This window comes from Amphibalanus amphitrite, unplaced genomic scaffold (assembly GCF_019059575.1).
Source record: "Amphibalanus amphitrite isolate SeventyFive unplaced genomic scaffold, NRLGWU_Aamphi_draft 000795F_arrow, whole genome shotgun sequence".
Taxonomy (NCBI): Eukaryota; Metazoa; Arthropoda; class Thecostraca; order Balanomorpha; family Balanidae; genus Amphibalanus; species Amphibalanus amphitrite.
The window spans coordinates 194,585-213,098 of record NW_024882289.1 but is presented as its reverse complement, the minus strand read 5'-3'; positions in this window follow the sequence as shown (position 1 = coordinate 213,098).

Here is an 18,514-nt window from a genome sequence, read left to right as displayed (position 1 = left end):
CGGACTGACGCTGTCTATCTTCTGTGATCGGCGGCCCGGCCCCGCTCAGCAGTCGGAGAACGGAGGAGCCGGCGGCCAATCCTATCAGCCAGTCGGCACGCATGCCGCCGTCAAAATTCCACCCGGCTCACCGAGGGCGGCGACCCCGTTTTTCTGAGTGGCCATCATCGGAGCGGCTCGGCCCGTGCGTGGCGTGCGTCCCAGCCATCGGTGCCGTACTGGCGACCCGCCCGCCCGCGTGCACCGGGCCCATCCTCAGCTCGGGATGGCCCGCTCGGCGTCCGGCCGCCCGCGCAGTGCGTGGCGTGCATCGCGCACATCGCCGCCCGCCCACCGGCTCAGCCGCCGCACCCACTCACACGTAACTGCACGGACCGTGCACCGCCGGCCGAGCCCAGATCTCGCCTGAGCTTTTAGACCAGACTGCAGGTCTAACAGCGGCTATCCCGGTAGATCTGAGAGGATTCAGAGAGGGTCGATCTGGGCGGTAAATACAGAGAGGATTTTAAACATGATGGTAGGACTAGTGAGCTAAATAAGCGGCGGCACAGTGAGCTAAGTGCAGGATCTAATCTGGGATAAGACCGGGCCGCTGAGACCCGGGGAGGATCTGATTAGAGTGATAGGCCTCTGGGAGCAGACGGACTGATCTGGGCGTCAGCGCCCCACACCTGGTCTGGAAGTCGAGCAGCGCGTCTGATCCGCACATCAGAAGCGGGTCAGCGGTCGAAGACGTGAAACCGGGCCGGCCGGCGGAATCCCGGCGTGGTTGTGTTGGCGCACCATCAAAGCGGCGTGGGGCCATCGGCGCCGCGGCAGCCGGCCGCGTCTGACAGAGGTGCGCCGGCCCACCGACTGATCCCCCGGCGCCCGAGCAGCCGGCCGCAGCGGCACCTCACAGCACCCGCGCTGATTTTGGCCGCGCCGCCGCGCCGGTCCAGTGGTCAGTTTTCCAATGATCCGCCTCCCTGATGTTCCATATTCATTCAATGAGCGAGATGCATTAGTCATCGCCCGCTTCATGAGGTGCCAATGGCGAGAACTACCCTCGGATGACGCGACACAACTCCCTTGAAGCCAGTCTGACCAGCCGCCGCCGCAGCCCGAACCGGTGTGCGCTGCGGTGAGCAGAGCGGCACAGAGCGGCACGCGGCGGGGCGCCTGGCTCTGCTGTTTGTGGCGCCGCTGCCGGCCAGCGCCCCGGCCGAGCGATGCCAGCTGCTCACGGCGTGGAAACATCTCCGGTAAAGCGGCGGTGACAGCCGCCGCGCCGGCTGCGGCGGGCGGCGCCGCGCTCCTCGCGTGACGGCCGCTGACCGGGCGCGACGGTCCGGCGGCGGCCCTGATCCTATCTGGGGGCGCGCCGTCGGCCGCCGCTATCACCCACCATCGCATTAGTCGCGCTCTGCCGCATCAAAGCGCCAGCGGCAGCGAACGGCCGCGGCACGCCCGAAATAGACCCGTCGAGGGCGACGCAGCCGCCCGCCTGGTTTGAGTGCCTCTCCGTGGTCCCGGGTCCCTCCCTCTCCAACGGGCGGCATGCCGGAGCTGAGCCGCTTCACGCACCGCTGGAGGCAGTCGGCGCTCCGAGGCCGCCGGCCCGGTCCGCCGCGCTCCCTGGGTGACGTCAGCGCCGGGCGACGAGCGGTGACCGCGCCGCCGCCGCGACGGGCCGGCAGACGGACCAAGGCGGGCGACCGCGCTCCGCACAACTATCACTAACGAGCAGCTGAGCGGCGCGGTGGAGCCACGCAGTGATTGATGGACAGCGACAGCGAGACTCCGGGCCATCTCGTGAAAATATTTACATACTTCACGGTCTGATAAACGATAGCGTTCGCTAACGACCTGGATCGCAGTTCTGCAGGACACGAAGGGCAGCGCTTCAGGAAACTCGCCCAAATTAGTCCCACTTAGCGATTGCACGAATTTTGTGCATTTCGTGCCGCAGCATTTCAACAAAGAAGATCACGGCTCAGCCCGTTTGGTGACTCACAAAAGCCGATCGTCTGCCCACCATCCGCACCGCACGCAGCTCAGCCGGCGCGGCAGTCACTCAGAGGTCCAATTGGCCCGGCCAGGGGTCCGGTTACAGGGTGCCGGCCGGCCGCCTCAGATGCAGCTGATAACGAATCGCTAACAAGCAACCGACCGGGCCGACAAGATGGCCGGCCAGATAATTACCGTCGACGCCGCTCCCGCCCAGCGGCCGTCTAAGCGGCTCAGCGGCTCGGCGGCTCGGCGGCTCGGCGGGTCGGCGGGTCGGCGGGCCGCAGACCTTTCGCAAACTGCTGCTGTAGGACCGTCGGGTTTTTAGACCGTCGGGTCCCTCCGGCAGCTTTACAGCCGGAGGGGGGAGGACCTCCAAAGTTCATCGTCGGGTGTTGATGAAGTGAAGCTGAAGTGTCAGCAGGGTCAGGGAAGGGTGACGAATTTGGTGCAGAACTGCAGAGTGGAACACCGCGCCGCGTCCCGGACAGCTGAGAGCCTCACGTGCGGCGGTGACCTCCGTTCTCGGTTATTCCAGCTCCGCTATCCGGCTGAAGCTCGCCTGCCACCGCAGCCGCTTTGATGCCCGGCTTTTCCTGAGCCCCTGTGGCGTAAGCCCCTAGCGGCGCCCTCTCGGACGCTGAGCCGTTTCCGATCCGACCCCCCCCCCTACCCCCGATCCGACCCGGCCTGCACACCGCGGCACTGATCCGCCGCCGTCGGCAGGTCGCCAGCTGACGTCAGAGATGATGTGTGCGTGTGGATGTGCGTGTGACCGGTGTGTTTACAGTGTCACCCTGCGGGGGAGGGGCAGGGTGGGGTGGGTGGTCAGACAGGCGGGACTTGAGGTGTTCTGGTCCCGGTCTGAGGCAGTGACGGGTGTCAGACTGCCCGGAACGAGCGCATCTGTCACGGAGTCGGACACCTCTCAGCTGTGAGTCACCGCTCCGCTCTGCCCTGATGGGCCACTGATATGACGTCAGTTGCATACAAAACACTCAACATGCGGTGACTTTGGGGTGAAATAATGCTGGTACCTAAATCTTCACCATGGGCTTGGCTTGATACACTGTCGCACTTGTCACAGTTTGTTTAGCTCATTTTGCTCAGCCCACGCCGGCCTTAAACATGACCTCTGTCGCCCTAAGGCAACAATTTCAGCCCGCAGTCATGCAAATGCAATACGTAAAGATGAATCACGAAAATAATCACCTACAGGACGCAATGCAGAAGGACGCAATGTAGAAGGACGCAATGTAGAAGGACGCAAAACATGCACAACAGTACAACCTCCCTCAAGTTCACCTATGCCAAACTAATAAAATCGTCAACTTTTACCACTTTCGCCGCACCCATGTGAGTTTCAAACGACTCAATCAACATCAGTGAGTCTCAGTCTCCAGCACATCTCCAGCACATCTCAGCGCGGACCGCGGAACTCCATTGCCGCCACACAGGGGCGCGACGTCGCGTCGGTCGCCGAGGGACACCTCTGAGCGTTCAGCAGGAAATACCCGGTGTGTGCAGTCGCAATGGAGGACCGTCTCGCAGCGGCGTGGTGTTCAACCACGAACGGGAGGCGAGATTCACCAGAGATCGGAGGGCGGGACGGGACGGCGGCGGTGATACTGGAGGTGATGTGTGAGACGCGCTGCGGTCTGCGTGCGGTGGGCGGCCAGGTGCAGCGTTCCAGCTCATCCCGTGTGGTCGCCATTCTGTCGACCAGTTCCACTGAGCACCGCCGACCAGCCCCGCAGGTCGCTCCGCCCCGGCGTCTGTCGGGAGTTAGTTCGGCTCTAGTTGGGAGGGCTGGCACGGCGGGACACCGTTCGCCGAGCCGTCTCTTTCTGGGGATTCTCGGAAGGGCGAGTGACGTCGGTGACGGTTCGAGGCTACAGTCTCGAACCGCAGCCGCATCGTCCACCGTACTGCGGTGTCGAGCCGTAGCACTAGGGCAACCAGTGACGGTCAGCTTCATGTCCCGCGCGTGCGAACTGAGCTTGCCCGGCGCTCATTCATCTGTCGCGCAACTCGTTCATGGAATGAGTTGCCTGCGCCTGTTCGAGGCTGCACCGGTCTGGCGGCGTTCCGTAAAAAGGTTAAGAAACGGCATGTTTAATCCGGCTGCGCTAGGTCAATGTGGTCAGTTAGTTTATCATGTGTGGTGTGTTTTAACCTCTATAGAATCTGTCCTGTATGTACAGGTATGAGTTTTGAACTACTGAATGTATGACGTGGTTTACTGAAAACCCAATTTCTTGGATGTAACCGAAATATATGAGTATGAGTATGAGTATGAGTCTCCAAGGGACAGAGCGGTAGAGATGGTGTTGTAACTTGTAGGTATCAAACACGTTCACGGAGCTGTTGGGGTACCTAAATAGGAACCGGCTTACTACACTCATGGCTCAGGAAAGTTCTTTGGTCTTTGGCAAACCACGAGGAGCGATGTTCACTACACGCAACATCCTGATCCATCCATCCATCCATCCATCGGAATATATTGGTCAAAATCCAGTCTCGAAAGAACTTCCAACTGCATGTCCAGTTCGGTGTCGGTTCTCTAAACTTTAGTAAACTTTGATCTCTAAAGCGGTGCACCAAGAACCGACCTACCCTGTACAATGACAGCCGCTGAGTTCATCATTCCGCGAGCTCGGAGGCCGGCTCGGCGGCGCCGCCCAGCCCGTGCCGGGGAGCGGCGGCGGCGGCCGCTTCCCAGAAGCTGCAGCTATCGGCTCCATCTCGGCCGGTCCTGTGCGGCCGACCGGCTGACGGCGTGTTTTTCTCCGTCCCGTGCGGCCGCGGCCCTTTTTCTGTCCGAACAAGCCCCCGGCATGCGCTTTGCTCGCCTTGTAAAAACGGTAAGCCGGCGGACGTCATCCAAAGAGCCGCCGCTGTCCGTCAGCCGGCCGCGGAGCTCGGCTTCCCCGGCCGAGCCGGGAGCCGGTCTAGCTGCAATGCATCGCGGTGTATCGTGGCGTACCCAGCTACACATATCCGTTTAGAGCCGTATCGAGCTGTTTTGTAGCGCATAGGGCACTGCGGCTTTCCGCGGCAGGCTTGTGCGACGCACACGTCGCACCAAAATCGTTGCGAGCTGTCACCCGGTGTACCAAAGCCGTACCGAGTCATACTGCGCACCACGATGCACCGAACCCTATCGCACTTGCCACGTGTATTACGAGCTATTTATAGTTCCGAAACAGCCTGTATACATATAAAGTGGGCTCATACTCTACACCAGCGCCCACCGAGTGCACATGCATGCTTTGTAGCCACGCTGTAATGATGTCACACCCAGAGCACTTTAAGTCGTCACACCATACCGCTCACTGCAGCGGTATATAGCCGCGTATCACCCACCATACCACACTATGTATATTACTGCCAGGCACCGCATTACACCACCCTGAGCCGAGCCGGACGGGCCGGGCCGCGCACCGGCGCGGCGGCGGGCTTAGGAGGTCCGCCGTAAAAACGTGTGCATGCAATGCCTGAACCGATGCAGCGGATCAAAACGGCGCTCATTATATTCGACGAATACAAATCGTTCCGTGCAGCCAGCGCGGAGCGGGAGCGGCCGTGGGGCGTGGACGGACGGCGGTTGACGGTGGACGGCGGGCGGTGGATTGTGGACGGAGGATTGTGGATGGAGGATAGTGGACGAAGGGCGATAGAGGGAGGGCGGCGAAAGGAGGGCGATGGACAAAGAGTGGTGGATGGCGGTGAACGGTGTAATTTGCAGTGAGGAGGAGATAACCGTGGGCGGTGGATGACAGAAGGTAACAGGCGACATGGACGGTGGTCGGCAGGACGGGGCAGTGTTTCGTGGATTCCCTAGGAAATCCGCGGATCCACAGATTTCGCAAACTCACTCTAACATCGGCAATGCGCTGCGAGCGGCGCAGATGTCTCGAGGTCGGCACACTGCGCGATGCGTCCTGTGGGCGGCCCGACTGTGCACGAGGACACTGCTAAGTGGCGGGGTGGGCGCTGGAGTTTGCAGCGGACAGCGCGGCCGCAGGCTGTACCTGGTCCGTGGGGCGACCTGCAGCTGGTCAGCAGCCGCTCGGCACGCACTGCACAGAAGCCGCCTGCTGTCACTTATCGAGCACACTAACACGACGCAACACCTGCCGTCATGCGCCTTGGGTAACTGCCGGCCAGACAAAACACCGGCATCGCCATGGTTCGATTTCTGCAACAGCAGCTGCTGTTTTCTTAGAAGTCAGGCATGTGGTAATTTCAAGTGCAATCGATGATTCTACGAAGCGCTATGCTAAAGAGATGAATGAATGGTTAAATCATCACCCCAGAGAACATCATCAATAACACAGCGTTGCTGATTTTCGGCACATCCATTCAAACGCCCAAATCAGCATACACCCGCCTAAGAATGCATACGTGCATAAACATAGCGACGTTCCAGGCGCCAGTGATTGACGGAACCTCAGCTGACCATGGAATTCAAAGCAGGCAGCTGGACGCCAAAGAGCTCGCGGGGCTGGCGTAACGTTTAGCTAAACAATCCGAATGCTAAATGAAAGAAATAGTGCGCACGACTGAGAGAAGCCTGCCCGCTTGAGCTTTCAACTTGATTTCATTGTTCGAAACTCAAATCATGAAAGGCAAGCAGAGTAAATACAGACAGAAACTAAAACTTCCTAACCGTTTATCAGCCGACCGCCCGGATCATTAGGGCAAAACCGGAAACCGTGGAGACGCGACCCAATGCCTACTCGTATGCCATCGGTCAGTAGTCAACAATCACCCGTCGGATTTCAGCCATCATACTTCAGCCGTCAGCCATCGTACTTCAGTCGGCATCCTTCAGCTGTCAGTCCCCAGTCATCAGTCGTCAGTCGTCGGCCGCCCGTCCTGCCCTCCAGCCGTCACTGTCCACTGGGGCAGGCAGCTGTCAGGGTCACCGCGTCCGGTCGTCCTTCCCTCCCTGTCCCTCCGTCCGGGTGTATTTCAGGGGCTCCGTGCGGCTCCCGTCGGCCACCCTGTCCTGTCCGCTCCACGGTCCGCGGACGGGGCCCCGCCGGCCGGCGCACGGGGCGGGCCGCTCCAACAAGCCGGCTGATGGATGGCCGGCCGACACGCGGCGGCTTGCCTTTGATCCGCCGCCCGGCCGGTGACCCGAGGACCAATAGGCGGCCTCCGCCGCACTCCGACCGCCCCCGCCCCCGCCCGCCGGCCGACGGCGGGGGACGGCCGCCCCACCACTAACAACAGGTAGGCACTGCTCACCGCGACCGCCCGGATCATTAGGGCGAAACGGGAAACCGGGGAGACACGACCCAAACGGTCCCGGACTCGGCGAGCGCCTACAGAGGTCAGCCGAACCTCCTACAAATCAAACGGAATAGCTGCCTTTGATGCACGCCGACTTCAGTCGATGCTATTACCATTTCAAAGCTGATCCATCATGTAAAAGCCGGGACAAAGCCATAATTCATATCCTGCATAGTGCATGTGTACATCCGTTAATTGAAGGCCCGGTCGTTTGCATTGCACGATCAGCGTCAATGTTTAACGCAGGGCGGGGTGGGTGAATGCACCGCGGTGGTCGCTGCGTAGATCTCCGGTCCCACCGGCCGGCGGCGCTCGCTCTGCCGTAATGGCTCGGCCGGCGGCGCACGCACCGTCCCCGGCCGGCGGCTCCGTGGGCGGCCGGCGCGGCGCGGCCCTCTGCACGGCCCCAGTGGACGCCACCCGTGCATCGGCACCGTGTCATTAGATGAGTCGGCGGTTCAGCTCGCGGCGCTGCGCACCGGCCGGCCGACGGACAGCGGACGAAGGGACGGACGGACCAGCGGCCAACCACCGCCAGCCACCGGCGCAAATTATACCCCCAGCGCCGCCCGAGCGCCGCCAAAAACAAAGAGACCGTCTCCGTGCCGTAAAGTCAACGAGATAATGAGTGCCGGCCGCTAAATCATGAATCAAGGGGCTAACAATGCACCCGAGAAGCGATTATCCGGCGGAGGGTCTGGCGGCGAGGCGGCGCGCAGCGCGAGGGGCCCGCCGCCGCCAGCCGCTCGTTACTCGTTACCGGCCAGAAAGCGGCGGTAAAGCGGGCCTGGCCAGCGATATTAACGATAGGTGAGCCAGACATGCACGGCACATGCCCCGGGCGCCGGCGGCCGGCCGCTTCAGCGGAAATTGCACGACGCTTACATGATGAGCCGCCGAGGGATTTGGATGGGTGCAGCGGAGGTGTCGGCGGAATGGGCGGAATGGTGGAGAGAGCCAGAGTGGGAGAAAGAGGACATGAGGAAAGGAGAATCAAATCAACCCATGAGCCAATGCGTTATGATATAAAGAGTAAAAAGCCTCAGACCGTATAGACGGTGCCAAAGCGCATATCGGTATAGGTAATCCTGGGAAATTCCTGGGAATGGTACAGCTGATCAAAATATGTACACTTACCATGCCGTAACTAACCGGGTTCTCTGACCAAAAAGCGCAAGCGGCAACCTATCCAAGCCATGATATGATCTCGTTTACGCTGGGATCGTCCCGAAGCTGAAAATAAACGCCACATCCCAAATTTTGGTAAAACGCTAAATCCCACGGCTCCGGGCTCGGGTTGACGGAACAGGAGACACGGTCAGGTCCAGCGCACGACTCGACTGGCACAAATTGCTCGTGACTTGACTAGATGAACGGAGAGCGGCGACCGAAACTGCTGAGTAGGATGTGGCTGAAACCGTGTTTCAAGTGGTAACTGGATCGTGCTCTAAGCCGCAAATGAAATCGTGACGGCGCAGTGGCCGGGAGGCCATGGAGGGAGGGTGACGCGTCAGCAAATCCGACAGGGACGGAACCATGACGGTCGCTTCATTTAGGTAGCTATACCCAACCGTCCTCGGCTGGTCCCAAAGGGTCAACCGCAATGCTGTTGGAAACATCAGTGAGGAAAGACCCCGGAAAGAACAAGTGTAGCGCCCGGCTAAACTCACTATACCTCAAAGGACCCGCGGGCGCCGTATAGCGGCCCGCCTGCGGGTCGTTACACGGGGGCTCCCGGTGGGTGAGCCATTGTCACGGCCCCGCACGGGTCGTGTTTACAGAGCTGGCCGCCCGGTGTAAGTACACGGTGCGCCATTCACAGGCGTACACACAGACACCGGCTACCGCACACAGCCGTCGCTAGAACAATGCCGTCTGCCGGCACAGGCCGCCGAGCAAATAGACAGAGCCCGCGGCGCGGAACGACGGACGGTGAGGCGGATTGTGAGACTGTCCGCGAGCGTCGAGCGGACAGTGCGAGGCTTCGACTGGACTATACGACTGCCCGAGGGGCGCCACTCACTAGCCAGCAAGTCCATTTATGCTAGTAAAATCGTGCGTCCATAGCACTGAACCAGACTGAGAGACGACAACTTGGAGACATTAGGCGACGATTTTGAATCCAGATTCAATTAAATGCCGGGCGCTTGGCGCTCGACTGCCGGCCAGGAACCTGCTCGAGAGGCTCCCACGCCCGGCCCCAACCACGCTCGACTGACCGCTGGTTAGCCGGCCAAGGCGTAGAATACGGCGCGGGCACTAGCACGACATGCATTAATGTAATGAATGTTTTTACCAGACGGTGTATAATTAATTCCGAGATAATCATTCATACCTCGTTCACAGGCTGACGGCACAGCGACTGAAGCAAACGGTCCTGGAAACGCGACTGACTTGCAAGTTACTAACCAAATTACCATTAATTTCGACAATGCAATTACCAGCTGTTCCTTTTCACCAACAAGGCGTGCATCTGTCATGACTTTAGTGCAGTATTATTGGAGTGGGCATTCTTTGTTTATGACACCATGCCGCCGCCGTATTTCATACCGAACGATGCAAATCGGACATGCAACAGCGGAGCGCGCCCGGAGCTGAGCGCACTGTGTATTAGCCCTCAGCTCATTAACAGTCCGGCGGCATGCATACGTCTCTCGGGTTCATTTTACCCGCCCGTTGCTGAGCTGATGGATCGTCAGCAATAGCCCAGTCACAAACAGGTCCTCAATTCATTACCGGCTGTGGCCTCCGGCAGCAATGGTCAACGAAAGCAAATCGACGAGATGCACACTGCACAGCCCAGGCGTTATCTACTGTCGAGCCACACCACTAAGTGGATTTCATATTGACGATAACATGTGGTGGCGATCAGCCGAGAAGGGCATCAAATTCTTCGGACAATATCTACCGGGAGAATGACGTTTCGGAGAATCGCTGAAATGGGTTATGGGTATCGGGTAACAATGCTAAGAGGCATGGTCACAAGTCCCGGCCATTTAACGCGACCTCGCAAGGTCTCAGCGTGCTGGTGCGAGCAACAATAATGTCAACTTTTGAGTAATGGACATTGGACAGCACAGAGCCTCGGGAGAGATTAGTGCCACCAAGCTGTACTCGTACCTGTATTACAGCCGAGCCCTATCTGGGAAGGGATTTGGAGAGTGCCACAATCGTGATCGCAAACCACCGATTCATGCAGCCTGATGGCGGGGACACCTCGCCCGTCACTCGAGCTGGCTGTATATAGCGGTCGCCGCCCAGCCCCAGCTCGGAGGGAGGCAGACACAGTCCCACTCCCCGGTCACACCTGTGGGGTCATCACTCGAGACGTGCCTTTGATCCCTGCGGCCGGACGCGGCGCCAACAGTCCGCCGCTCCGCGCCTCTCCGATCGCCGCTCTCCAGTACCGGCGCTAACGGCCATCAAGAGGCGCCGGAACGCACCGCGCCGGACCGGGCCGGGCCGAGCGAGCCTCTCCGGTCGGCTATCGCGTGCTGCCATCTAGCGGCGCCCCGGGGCGCTGTACGGACGGCGGAGCTAATTGCCCCTCCGGTCGGTGTTGCAGCGTTCGAGTGCCGCGCCGCGACGGCCCAGAGAGGGCGCATTCTTCTCAGGTGATAACGATCCTAATCGTACGGCCGGCGCCGGCGGCGGAGGCAGAGGCGGTGCAAAAACGCCGCACCTCTCGCCCGGAGAGAGGTGAGGACGGGGAGAGGGCGGAGGCGCGAGAAAAACACGCCAGGGCAGGGCACGACATGGCGCGGGAAGCAGCAGCGGCTCGGCAACCCCAGAAGTTCACTTTCGAAAGCATGGTTAAACGACCCACAGAAAAGTAATCAGCGTACAGGACAGCACGATGTGCTTTACCTAACGTGTCATTCATTCGCGCGTAAACAATAAACTTGGGCGCATATCTATAAGAACCGAAGTTGCACTTTAAAGGCGCACCTACGTTATTGTTTTTTCGACTCACAGTTCTACTGTCAAGTCGCTTAGCGGACAAGCGCCAGTTGGTCATAAGCATTTTTGTGCCTCACACATGGCAGAGCCGCGAGAGATTAGTCGGGAATGCAGAAAGGAATATTTGCTACAGAATAAAGTGAGGTCAACAGCCTATGGTGCTCTTAGTCTTAGGTGTAGCTAACCTGAATCACATTAGATGCCTGACTTTGGGGGCGATAAACGTTTCAAAAGGACGTTTATCACAAAGACTGCCAGCCCCTAGCGTTTCTTGACCTGAACACACCGATGATCGAGACCCTTCTTACCAGAGCTTTCAGCTTCTTACCTCCATGGCACCCATGACTCAGCCGACATCGCGACTCGCGTCAGATCCAGTCTGCTGTTGAATGTCCGATCTTGAGTGTCCAAATCCAAGTCTCCTCATGGCCCATTTAGTTGGATAGCCGTGAAGTCCAGGGTGTTCCCTAGCTACGCCAAACGCGGGTGAGGTACGGTCCGCGATCAGAGAACGTACCTAATTTGGCAGGATGATCCGTTCGGCGATACAATTGTCCATGCAATTTCAATTGCCATTATGAGTTGCATCGGCGCATTCATGATTCACGGCTCTGGCCCCAGCGCAACACCAGCGTGCCAGCTCTGAAATGAGACAGGGCAAGATTGATGATTAGTTAGTAGGTATTTCTTACCTGAGCACTTTCAATTATTCACCTAAAAAAATCCTATTGAGGTTTAATACTCGCGCTGGATTTTGCCCAAAGGTCGCTTTGACTATCGCAAGTTGGCAGTGGCGGCGGATTCGATTTTGGCGTGGGGGGGCAAGATCGAGATCGAGATGATGTCATAGGCGGATCCAGAAAGGCGTTTTTGACGCTGTAGGGGACATACCCCCCAAAAAAGTGTCCAAAGTCCAAAAATTCATCGGATTTTGATTCCTTACGGACCTACTGCTGAACAGTAAAAAGCAAAAAAAAATCCTGATAAAAGTGTTATTATTAGGAAACATGAGGTACCTACGTTTTGCCTATTTCGGGCGATGCAGGGGCCAGGGGGAGGAGGAGTAAATATTTGCTTTAAATGCCCGCTCCCTGGATCTGTCAGTGGACGATGTAACGCTTTTCGTATTGCTGTATTAGAAAAAGCTCCAATGGGAAAAATTGTGCCATAACCCGATCGCATATCAGATGTTGAAGAACGGTGCCAAACCTTTTGAAGTAGGCGAGCGCTATTCTTTGCAATGAGGTAACTGGTTACCATTTCTTCTGTTCATTTTACGTTCGATTTCCGCTTAACCTTCCATTAAAAAGTATTTCTGAGACAGATATCAACTGAAACTAGCTCACAGCGGGAGGAGACCGCTCAAACATTCAGAGACAGTCGGTCGCATCTAAACCTATTGGGACAGCGATCCGCCAGAAACCCACCCCAAGGCAGTAGTTCGCCAACTAAACTCACCGAGACGGGCTGTCTCGATGGGTTTATACAGTAAGCCTACAGCATGGCTTAACTAAGGCCCAAACGCTCGTCAAGCTGGGAACGGAGGGTGAGGGAGCGCGGCGGCGGGCTGAGGTGAAGGAACGTTGGACTGGAACGCGAATCCAGAAGCTCTGGGTGGGGCGTTTCTTTATTAGGGCCTTAGGGTGTGCTGACTGCGGTGAGGTCCAAATTATCACACCAAATTTTGCCACGACATCTACCGGTTCAGGCACTCGAGAATCAGTGGCCAGTGATATCTGCAAAGACGAAGCATTTCCAACCCAGCTTCAGCCTGGTGTCAGGGCGCCTCAGGTGGCTTTAATTACAGTTGCACATACCAAACGACCTCAGTGCAGCCAGTCTGTGGCCGAAACCATTCGGAACAGACTTCAACGAAAAGTGAGACAAGGTTAGTGCTATCGTTAAGTGCCATTATACACTTGGTTTGGCCAAGTGTATACACTTGGCCAAGCCAAGTATATACATACTAAAATAATATTATGAATATATGAATATATAATATTATGAAAATAATATATGAATAAAAAAATATTCATAGTTATACACTTGGTTGGCTTGACCCAATGGAAAGTGGTAGTTATCGGACGCTGCGGGGCATACTCATTTTTCCAAAATGCCTTAGATTTTGCTTTCGTGTTCATAGGCGGCGGAACGGGGAGGGCACCGGGGCACCGTGCCCCCCTTTGATTTTGGCATTTTAACGTTAGCCCTATGGGCGTTGCATGGAAAGAATGGGACCAAAAGTCGGCAGTGCCCCCCCCCCCTCCCTTAATTGAAGATGTTTCGCCGCTACTGTTCGTGGTTGATGCTCTTTATTCTATAGCCAGCCTTTAGACAGAGGGGGGGGGGGCACTAATGATCAGTGCCCTAACCCTCAAAAGTTTCCATCATTAATTTTTGCTTTTTTAATAGTAAAAACTGAAATAAAGCGGATACTGAACTGCGAACATCCAGTTTTAACACTGGCCCCACACAAGCCTCCGAATGCCCAAAGCAGATCTCTGATGACTGGCTTTTGGGTGTCATATCATACCGTCGACCGTGCATTGGTCAATGTGGTCAATGTGTACCTAGGTACGACCTCGGCGTTTACCATTTTATGCGCTGGAAACTGTTGCGCTTGAAAAAAAAATCAGGCGAGTGGCTTATTATGAGCGCATCAGTCCTAACTACCCGCAAACGAATGGCTAGCCCTTCCGTCTCCGATCGCTTGCGATTTGGCATTTATGTAGGTACAAAATAGCGGCAAACGACCACTGAAGGTATGAGTTGCGTCTCTTGCACACTTAAAATATCTCTAAATCGAATCTAAAAAGACAAAAAAAAAATGATATTAAGCGGAAATGGTTGGCATTTACACATATTCAAAAGGCACCGTTGGACAAACTGTAGGAGCGCATAGCTGCAATATCAGGTTATGAAATTTTCTTCATGATTAGGGCACAAATTATGGAGGGGCAAGAATATACGTTGTAACGTTTGCCCCTCCTCCAAAAGTTTCTTAGGGGACGATGCCTCCTCTGCCTGTATCTGTCGCCCCTGTAAGCGGTCACTGAAGGCCAGTGGCGCAGCCAGAACTCTGGCGATGGGGGTGAGAGACGTTCGCGATGGGCCCCCCAGCGAAGTGGGCCCCCCTCAACCAAATGGGGGCCCCTTACCAACAACGAAAGGTCAGATCATTGTCCTCATCATTACCAGCCAAATCGGGGAAAAGGACAAATATCTCTTGATCTGAAGACGCACGTAAAAAACAACAACATATTTACAGAAACACGACCATTCTGTCCATATTTGATGGACAGCGTGCAATTGATTGCCAGCGCCACTCAAATGGTCGGGCTAGGTCAAAAAGCTTAAATAGCTCAACATCAGTTTTTCGACTATTACTTTTGATATAGGAAACGAGGTAGAGTTATGACATTGTCTTGAAGGTGTTAAAGGAAAAGGGCCACCTTTAACATGGGGATTGAAACTGAGATAGCCATCTTGTAGCCCGTGTCCAAAAACCTATCTGTTTACTTCCTTACGGCCGATTTCGGCCTCCATTCGTAGTTATCGGCAATTTTAAAAGAAAATACGCCAGGAAAGCGTCCTTATCCCAGGAATGCGTTCTTATCCGACAATACAGCCACCCGCGGCGAGGCTTTGGTTTTTTACCAATCAGCTCCAACCAGCTCAGCTTTAACCAATCAGCTTATCTGACACAATCCGACGAGTCTGTCTTCTGAACGCTGATTGGCTTGAGTGTGACGTCATCGCTATGCCATCATACAGTAGGTGCCGTAGAGAGTATAAACATAGTACCAATATGTTAAATAGTTTTAAATACTTTTTCGCGAATTGTGCACTTCTGGCACCAGTTTTAAAAAGAAAATGAAAAATAATAATGTCAAAATGAAAAACAACGATATCTTCATATTTCACGAAGGTGGCCCTTTTCCTTTAATCATCCATACGGATCGGTTGATGACCATCATGAACTTCTCAAGGCATGACCTTGATCTGCGGTCACATTTTGAAGTTGAACTTTTTATGTAGGGGAGATCCGTGTAAGACGCCCAGGGTCGGTAAGAGGCCCTATCGCTTTTTTTACCAAACCAATAATGTTATTTATTTTTTAATGTTCTTGTAAAGCAGAAGCCCTCTTGAAACAACTACTCACGAAACCTGAGGTATCAGGTGCGTCGCAGCGACTTTTGGTAAGCCTGTTTCTGTTTTTGCCCCTTTACTTGCTAGATATATGCATCTTTATCACCCTTATATATCTGAAAAAAACAATGGCTATCAAATGCAATCTTTTCTCATCGAAATTGTCACATGTTAGCTTCAGAATAGACCATGTTCTGGTGCGCTGCAAATGTCTCATAAACCATTAATATTGTGGACGTTAAAACACTGTATTTTTTTAAGAGGCCCTCCCTTCGAGGATGATAAAACGCCCCCCGATAAAAAAACGCCCCCGATGCTAAAACGCCTGCACCTGCGGCAGGCGTGGCATTCTTTTTTCAAGGAGTTTGTTTTTGTTTCTTTTTTCTGTTTCTTTTCTTAGAGGTTATAGGTACAATTTTCGTTGGTCATCAGCGTTTGGTTGTGCTAGTTTTCGCATTGTTCGAGCGCTTTGGAAGTGTTATTGGTTTCGATAACACCGTATTTGCTTAGCTTTTCGAAATAAAAGGCCTTGCAGCTGTGTTCGCAAAGCGTCTTTTACAAGTCGACTTGACTTTTAAAACGCCCGAGGGGGGGGGGGGGCGTCTTACCATACCCATAGTGTAAGAGGCCCTTTTGCAACTTTTTCCAAAATGTTAAAGTTTACGGTTTGTGTACCCCCTAGATTCATTTTGAATGCAAATATGTATGGGAAAATGATGCATGCTCACAGCGCATGCACACGTTAGCGCTTAAATATTATCAGTTGTCTAAAAATAGTAACTGAGCTTAAGGGGGGGCCTCCTGCACCACTCTCCCCTAAATTTAATGGTAGCTCATTCGATGCATGTTAACGAGAGAATGATGACAAAGCAAATGTCTAATAGTTTTTCTCACCAAAGTTCTTGCAAACATTCTTAGCAAAACTGTTTTTGGTAAAATGCGACTATTTAGATGGTTTTGCCCTCTGCTCTGTTGGCAAACCATTGACATGTGGCATTGAGGTCAAATCTTAAAAGCGAAAGCGTTTTGAAAGGCCTATCGAATGAGTTGTTCCGCGAAGCTCTAGCTCTTTGGTTCACGAGTTATACGGTTATTTGTGAAATATATAAAAACAAGATTTTTTTTTCGTCGTAATCTTGTCTTTGTGTGTATCATAATTTTATCATAATTTCATCTTCAATGACCTCAGCGATGACCTAATCGAAATATGACCTCTACGATTCAGAAGCATCCTACAACTATCCGTTGCTTTTCTCGTCTTTCTGGCCTTCTTAAATTATGGTCGGGTTTGGCCGATACGCCCCCCCCCCTCCCATGGCTGATTGCGCGCGTTAGAGAGCTATCGAACCCACTTTCAGCGCGCTATATCTTTATATGTCCTCGAGTGTCGAAATAGGCGAAACTTTTCCTTCGATGAACATGATGACGTGGGCTTTGGTCTGAACTGCAACATGACTGAAGTAATTTCTCCATGATTTTCGACGCTCGAAAGACGACGAAAGAAAGCCGACGAGGAAAGCCGCCTACCGCCGCACTTGTCGCTACGTGACCCTGGAGTCAGGTTAGAAGGGAATATTCAAACACCCCTCAGGGGCGTAAAACTGGAAAGCCTGGGGCCCTGCTCTGCGGGGCGCGGTCGAGCTGGGCTAGGGCCAGTTTGGGATATTTACAAGCCCACGTAAAGCCCTCAAGAATCCGCATAGAGCACAGGCCTTCCAAGACTTGGGTGTTTAGATATCGACAATCGACATGGTCTTTTGAGACCTGCGTGGTGGCTATCAGAGGTCGGTGGGCCCCTCATAAGCCGGTGCAGGAGCCTCAGGTGTCAGTTTGGAGCCATCATGGACCGGTGCGGGGTCCTGATGAATACCTAGGCGTCAAACCCCTAGACGTCGGGGTGGGGCCGGGCGGAATTTTCAGATGTCGGCTTGGCATTAAGGGCCCTGCATGGCTTTCTCAGAGGCTGACATATCGTACTGCGGGACCTCCATGAGCCTCAAAAACCTCTATGGGCCCCCTCACGCTTGGGGTAGGCTTACTGAAGCATAAAATCTCTGAGTCTTGAGATGGGCCCATCAGACATGAACTGGGCCATTAGGTACATGTGGTGAGTTGACCTATATCAAACATGATATCGGCTCAATCAGGATTGGGATAGGCCCTCTCAGACCCAGACCAGGCACGGAGTACGGACCCTCCCACACATAGGATGATCCTTTCATTCCTTAGATGAGTCTTCTCAGGCCTGAACTGGGCCCTCTCAGACCTGAAATGGGCCCCTCTCAGGCCTGAAGTGGACCCTCTCAGGCCTCAAATAGGTCCTCTAGGGCCTGAAATGGGCCCTCTCAGGCCTGACATTAGCCCTCTCAGACCTGAAATGGGCCCCTCTCAGGCCTCAAATAGGTTCTCTAGGGCCTGAAATGGACCCTCTCAGGCCTGACATTAGCCCTCTCAGACCTGAAATGGGCCCTTTCAGACCTGAAATGGGCCCCTCAGCCCGGAAATGGTCCCTATCATGTCGAAAAAGGGCCTCCTCATACCGTAACTGGGCCCTCTCAGGTCTGAAATGGTGCCTCTTATGCCTGAAATGGGCCCCTCTCAGCCCTCAAACAGGCCCTCTCTGGCCTCAAACAGGCCCTCTAGGGCATGCAATGGGCCCTCTCAAGCTTGAAATGGGCCCCCTCAGGCCTGAAATGGGCCCCTCTCAGGCCTGAAATGGGCCCTATCAGGTCTCAAGCATGCCCTCTAGGGCCTGAAATGGGCCCTCACAGGCCTGAAATGGGCCCTCACAGGCCTGAAATGGGCCCTCTCAGGCCTGATATGGGCCCCTCTCAGGCCTCAAACAGGTCCTCTAGGGCCTGAAATGGGCCCTCTCAAGCTTCAAATGGGCCCCTTCAGGCCTGAACTGGGCCCTCACAGACCTGAAATGGGCCCTCTCAGGCCTGAAATGGCCCTCTCATACCATGGAACGGCCCTCCTAGGCCTTGAATTAGTTCAATCGGGCCTTGGATGTACCCTTTTAAATCATAAAATGGGACTATAAATCCTAAGGGGGGGGGGGGGCTATCAGGCCTGAAAACTGTTTTTCAGTCCTATGACGGACCTTAACATTATG